Source organism: Trachurus japonicus, chromosome 20 (genome assembly GCF_045865225.1).
Source record: "Trachurus japonicus isolate A0001 chromosome 20, Traja_1.0".
NCBI lineage: Eukaryota > Metazoa > Chordata > Actinopteri > Carangiformes > Carangidae > Trachurus > Trachurus japonicus.
In genome coordinates this window covers 7196037-7203375 of record NC_140926.1, presented here as the reverse complement: position 1 = coordinate 7203375, position 7339 = coordinate 7196037, and the positions used below count along the sequence as shown (strand labels likewise).

The following is a 7339-nucleotide window of genomic DNA, read 5'->3' as shown; positions in this document are numbered from 1 at the left end:
AGTGTTGGCTGCAGTGTCAGTTTATCTGAGACCTGAGCAGCTTCCTCGCTCCATGACTGGCCAATCAATCACTAAGGAAACACACAGCCCGACGTTATAGGCCTCAAAACTTGCTATAATGTGTTGGTTGATGGAGTGATGGTTGAGGTGGTAGAGGGGGAAAAACACTGGGTCTAAAGCAAAGGAGGACAGGATAGGTACCTATACACCATTAACTTATAAATTGAAATTAATGAAGAGAGGATTTTAAGATGGAGGAGGAGGAGGGGGACGGACGGGTACACTGTATGTGTGCATACATGTTATAATCAGGTGTTGATTACAGACCCAGCAGCTGATTGAGAGACTTCAATCAGCAAACTAAATACATCTCCATAAGCAGTCAGGTGAAGGGAAGTTTCAATCATCATTTAATCATTAATTAACAGTGATGAGAGAGAGAGATGCCACAGAGACTCCTCAGTATCCCACTTTAGATACTGTGAGAAAAACAAAAAAAAAAGAGCTACTGTCTGCAAAGCAGCATGAATTGTGAAGGAGCTAAAAATACATCCACAGCGTGGAAACTGGTATTCAGGAAAGGTGGAGGGAGGGAAGAAAAAGTTGAGTATAAGAATTTAAACTTTTCCTTTTCTTGCCCTCCTTTTCCTGTTCAAGGTGTTCGGATTTGAGTAGGTCTCTGAGCTGCCGAATCAAACTCGGCCGAAATGGCACAGAACATGAGGACATGTTTGCTTAGCAGTGTAAATTCACTCTGAAGGGGGGTGCGGGCCTTGAAGCTGAGTTTATCTCCTTTCCTATCACCTCAGATCTTCTCTTATTTATCATATTTTCATCTGTATCAATGATTTAAACTTGTGGTGGAAAGAAGGTGACGTAACCTAGTGTAATTGCGTTTTTCTGCACAATGGAGCTATTTAATGATTAAAAACATTTATGAATTGTCCTATCTTGTCCATCTTCAAAACTCTATCAGACAATCAGGCCAGATCCTTTCATTGCTATCTTTGGGGTGGCAGGGGTTAACAATAAGTCTTAACTCAATAAATCAATAACTGTTGGCTAGAAGGTTGATTCTCCTCCAGTGGAAGTGGAGTTTGATAATATGTTTAAAAAGAAGAAAAAAAAAAACGTGTATGAAACCCATTAAACATTTGTCAATAGACGGGAGCTGTGTCTCATTAGATTGATTTGGCTCTAAAATTTCCAAACAGTGAGTTCATTTAGTGTCAATCATGAGCAGATATCTACATTTTATCAACATCAACAAGAGGTACCAGGCAAAACCAAAATGGCGGCGATGATGCTTACCTGTCAGAAGGTTCTGGAAGATCTGGAAGTGAACAGTTTGTGACGTTTCCTCCATTACTCTTGCTCCATTAGTCCATAAGAATCCACAAATGAAAAAAAGAAAGAAAGTTTTGTTTAAATTCCTCCAAAGTCCCTCGCTTTTCCTCTGTGTTTCTCTTCCGCACCTGTGCCTGCAACAACTGTTTCCGTTAGCTTCTTAGCACCAAAATGGCGGCCTCTCGTGAAGATTCGGACCAATTCTACTGCGGGTTTGTTGGGCGGGGAAGACAGACAGGTAGCTGTGGGGTTTGCAGGTTGGACAGGTTCATCGGCCAGCTCCCTGTATCTGCCCGGGCTCTCATCGAGCAGGAGTCGCGGCCGACAGACCACCAAACTTTAGGCGGAGTCTTTGCAACAAGTCTGTCAGTGGAAATCCAGCGTGGTGGTGACAAATTGCGTCCCGACCGTCCCGACTGCGCGCCGAAAGTGACGTCAGGACGCGTTGTTGATTGACGTCTCTGCTGTCCAATCAGAGCAAAGGAAGTTGTTTTCACATCAACATAAATATGTCCTACATGAAAGATGAGGGATAGGTACAAATAAATTGCTAAACATATGGGATATTATACGTTGATATTGATATTGTAAGTAGTAGCCTATGTTCTATGTATTTATTTTAGACACATTCTAAATAAAATTCATTCATTCATTAATCTCATCTTGAGTTGTATGATATTTACAGACCTCAGCACTGTCTCCATGGTTGCAAAAGGCTTCTTAAAATCAACATATTTTTAAATTATTTTGTCTTAAAGACTCTAAAGCAATTCATCCCATTTATACTATTTGTTCATGCTTGTGCAATGTCCTGTGCTTATCAAACATGACTTTATTTGACACACGAGAACCAAATAGTACCAAAAAATACAATGTTTGAACTGATGTTCAGGCTTAGTTGCAGTCAAATTCAGAAAGTAGATGATGTTACCTATCAAATAGTGTCTCATAAATGCATTTTGCCCTTATAAGCATACTGCATTTACATATGCAAATGTATGCTAATTGCCCCATACATACATCTCTACAGGCCAGCTTTAAGAGGTTAATTCCCACCGACCAGAGGTCTGATGTTGACAGTGCATGAAGCCTTGGCAGTGACAGGCCTGATGCAGGTGCAGTGTTTCAATGTCTACTGTGTCTCAGCTGTTAAAGTAGACCTTTTATACAGCACACATTATGATATGTCACAGCAGGAAAAGCACAACATGAACGATGGCTGCCTTCCATTTCAAGATGTGTCACTTTCAGGGTCTGGGTATTGTGCTCGTAGACGGGCTTCCAGGGCCGTAAGTCATCATGAGATGTGTGCAGAACAAACCAGACTGATTAAGGGCATAAAGATCAATATGAGAAGTTGTTTTTTTTTGTGCTTAAAGTTGAGTGTCCCTGCTCAGGAAAAATCTGTGAGCTCAAAGAAAGTGTTGCAGTAAAAAGGTCTGTTTTAAGATAAGGCAGCTCACACAATACGTGTTTACAGCTTTTTAATGAGCAGTGCTCATGTTTATCAGGCTCTGTGATCACTCAGCTTCATATAGCAAGTACAATACTGTGCTGTGAGCCAAAGTCTTTCTTCATTAATGTGACACTGTGATCATTTTGGCCTTGGGACAGAAGTGCTTTCATGGACAAACACTCATAACATTCAAATTGTTGAGATCCACAAAGGCACATTAACAATGGTGGTAAGAAAATAAGTACATTAGTGAAGCAATGTGCTTGAAGGCAGCTGTGAGATGGTCTGTATCTCCTTTTCAATTTCCCCATCCATATGTCAGAGGGGAGACTTGGTTTTTCACTTATACAAGACATCTGGACATTTTAGCAAGTCATGCAAAAATACTTTTAAACTAATAAAATAATTCCTTTCAGTAAATAAAGCAGATTGATTCTTTGATGAGCGAGAGTCTAATTGGAGGAATTAGATTCGAAGAAACCCTGTCTTGTTGCAGCCGCCTCCACTTTAACTTCACTTTGAGCTTTTGACTTTACAACATTTATCTGATGATCACTGATACATTTTCAGATTAATATTCTACACAAAAACATAAAGTAGGCTACCTTTAAACTTTTGCTTTCAAATATTGCTTAAGATTTCCTTTTGTATCTATCTCTGATTTGCCTTTTTAAACTTCACAGATGGCTTCATTTGAATATATGTTTGATTTGGAAATAGATGTTATCTCATGTCCCTTCTTCCTACTTAATTAATAATTTCACAACCCTCAGATGTACTTTGTGACCCTGGTAATTATGATATATTTGTTTTTTTATGCAGAACAGGTATTTTCACTTTTATTTTTGACTGATACTTTTAGTTTGTTTTTCTGATGAATCTTTTATTTCATGAGGATTTAGAACTTTTACTTTTGTTGTATTGGGACTTGAAGACATGAATCCTCATCCTGTTCTATATATATCATCACTATTATGCTACGTGATGATTTTACTGTGCTATACACTAAGCACAGATATTAAACCAGCAGTGCTCACTGTACATCAAACCCCTCAGTGAATTTAAACGTTTGGCTTCCTCTTTAGCAAAAGAGCAGACGGTAATATCATCTACATTACAAAGATGATAAAAAATTCAAATTCTCTGAAGCGTTTTCCTCAGTGTTTCTTTGCCTTTTTCTTCATTTGTGTGCTCTGTCATCAGAAAGTCTATATAAGCACAATTAGCTCTGTATCTATAAATCTGCATTTTAAAACTACAATCGACCACATAAACACAAGAGGCTCCCTACGGTACTGACAAATGTTCTCGGTGTTTTCTGGGTCAGTGTGTGACACCGGAGCAGATGGCCAATTCTGCTGTTTTGAATAATTTGAGAGTTGGATGGTAATTTAGGAAAAGAATTAACCCTTTGTTCAGACAGAAAGTGCTGAGAGTTTTGGATTAATGTCTGCAACCAGATGTGGAAAAACTGTTTTATTGAAAGTAATAGGCAGGCAACATCATTACTGATTTGGTTGTGGGATCTAAGTGGTTAAACAAGTGTGTACTGTGGACGTGCATGCATGTATGTGTGTGTGTGTGTGTGTGTGTGTGTGTGAGAGAGAGAGAGAGAGAGTGACATGTTGCAGCAGAGCAGACAGGAACACCAGGTGCTGACAACCAGAGAACTGTGATTGTTCCAGAAGCTTCTCCAACAAGGAGTCACGGCAGATGCTTGGAGATGACAGAGCGGTCTGGGAGCGCGGTGACAAGGCTTCAGCGCACGTCAGGACCCAGCTGCAGCACACTGCACCCGACGTCGTGTCTGCAAGCTGTGCTGTTCAGCACCACGGGAGCACAAATCTGTACTGATCGGCCCAGCAGCAGTCCTCAGAGAGAACTTCCTGTACTCAAAGATCCCCTTCAGAAATGTTTGAAGACATATGAAAAATATTCTGCCTTGAAGAATTACTTGTGTCTGTTATGTTTATTTTCTTTCCACAAAAAATGATATATATGATTAAAATGACATCTGCTCATTCTAACACAATGAAAACATCCATTATCTGTGGATCTACACCTGTCTCTTACCTTATTAAACAGCCCAGTGTTGGTGTTTATGTGGTTCATGTTTCCACAAAACAAAACAATGTGTTAAACTCAGATTTAAAGTTGGTGCACATCCTGCAAAAGACAAACATCCAGTTGAAGGAACAATGAAATAAACCCCATATTTGAATGAAGATGAATGAACAAAATCTGTTTTTATGTTAAGTTTTCTTGCAAAACCACAGAGATAAATGAAAAAGTCATGCAGTAAAACTCATTCATAGTTTATTTGTACAATTATTTATTTTCATTCATGGAATTACCACTATTTTCTTTTTACATTTTATGTAGGAGAAAAAAACAAGCTAATTAGAAAGAGATATAAGTATGAAATAACAACTGAAACTTAATTTTGTGTCTTTTTAACACAAAAAGAAAAACTACACAGTGCCTTGTGGCCTGTGCCTCCTGTCAGGTTTCAGTGAGGTTGCACTACTCTCTAGTGGTTACCTCACACTACTGCAGCAACACAGAGGTGAAGGTATAAAACTAATTCAACTCCTTTTCACATATTTTATTCTCTGTTCATTCATCAAATGACAACTCTTTGATGCCACTAATGATATTTTTTTAGCTTACATTTCAGCTCTAAAAGGTATTTTTCTTGCCTGTAGAGTGAAATATTTCAAATTTTCAACAAATATCTGGAATTCAACCTTGATATTATTGTGTTTCTCTGTTTTCTTTCAGCCAGTGTTGTGAAAACCTTGAAGGGGAGACGAGGCTGCTTCCAGCATCAGGCGTCTCTGCCCATTATCATGTCCTAATAGCTTGCTCAATGGTGCGGCGTCTTATGTGGGTTCACCGGTCAGCCACGACACACGCCATTAGCCCGAACAAACGTTGCCTTGCAATGCTACACAAAGCATACCTTATTTGTATCACATTAGCTCTTTGATGTGGCATAGCATATTATAACAACACCTGCAATTTATCAAACAATTTTGGCACTGATTTGCTTCAGTACCAGCACCACAACAGCAGCAGTAACAGCAGCACCAACCACCATCACCCATCTCCAGCCCTGCTCTCTGTGTTTCCTCTACGAGAAGCTGCAGCAGCAAATAAATTAAACATGTGTCATTGAGCATGCTAAATGGCTTGCAACACATAATCATCTAAATAATTATGAGGCTGCCATTAAAGTGAGCTAGATGGATGACACGTGAGGCGTTACGGAAAAAACTGGAGGTAATGGTGCAAGATTTGATATGGGAAGGAAAAAGAGGGAAGATGGTAGTGGTGGTGGAGGAGGAGAGGGATAAAGAGGAAGAAAAAAAAGAGAAAATGCAGTTTTTCTGTGCGTTTCCTTTCCGTCAGTCTTTTCTTCTTTCTGTTAAAAAATCCCAGAGTCAAAGTACTGAGGCACAATGGGGTGATTAGCCCAATCAGAAAAAGCAGTGAGGGATTGTGGGTAGGCTGTGGCAGCGCTCACAGTCGTCTTTTTGTCCTCCCACATTTCATTAATCAGCAACCTGAGGCCCCACCGAAATCAGTTCAGCAGATTGGCAGCTCGCTCATTTGTTCCCGCGTGGCAATCAGAGCGGGAAAGAAATCAGTTCACAACCTTTATGCCATTAGCTGACATTATAGACCATCTCTTTGTGTTCTTTTTGTTACTCCTCGCATCGTTTTTTTTCCTTCTTCTTTTCTGTGAAATGCTGCTGGAATATTATTCTCCTGGTGCCAAAATATGACCTCTATTAACCCCCAGACAGGGTATTATTTAGTACCTGGTGGTAACAATGCTGCTTAAAAATCAGAAGGAATACAACACAGGTAATGCTTATTAGCTAATCAGGACTGTTAAATACACACGCACTGTTTAAAAATCAGCCACCGTCTCCAAGTATAATATTTCATTGAGCCCAACAAATGAAGCAGCACATCACCAGACACAATAATATTCTGTGCATGGAGGACGTCGCTCTCCACTTTTCACACAACATTACCCCACAATGTCCGTCTGCTGTCTGCTTTACATGATCCCACTTTAATGTAGAGGACGGCGGCAAACTGTAAACACAAGGCAGCACTATAAGGGACTGAATGGGCATTAAAAACCAGGATGAAAATGAACATATAGGAGACTTTTAGAGAGACAAATGTGCATTTACAAATGGTCATGGTGATTTTCGGGTCGTGCATGGTATAGATACCACGCTCGATTAATACCAGTCTTATCCAACATCGAGGTTGTTTATATTTTTTGCTGTTATTGAGATTTATTTGGAGAAAAAACTAGACTGTCACATATTTAATAACTGAGCTGCATACTTGCAGACAATGGAGAACATGTTGGCTACACACAGCAGTGGTTGTGAAGCTCTTTGTCATCGTGAACTGATAAGATTTTGTTTAACATTTTATTAGAGGGAGAGTTTGAACCCACAGGAAAACATGGTGTTACTTTCAATTGTGTTCACAGTGTAAGTAAATTCATAA

General features: G+C 39.6%; 1 long non-coding RNA gene across 2 annotated transcripts in view; it reads right to left on the bottom strand.

The window, feature by feature from the left end:
• Positions 1 to 1401, bottom strand: part of LOC146966315 (uncharacterized) — a 96596-nt gene extending 95195 nt beyond the window's left edge. For both annotated transcript variants that reach the window (XR_015034527.1, XR_015034528.1), the window contains exon 1: positions 1312 to 1401. This is a non-coding gene — a long non-coding RNA (uncharacterized LOC146966315). The remainder of the gene's footprint in view (positions 1 to 1311) is intronic.
• Between the last annotated feature and the right edge of the window lie 5938 nt (positions 1402 to 7339).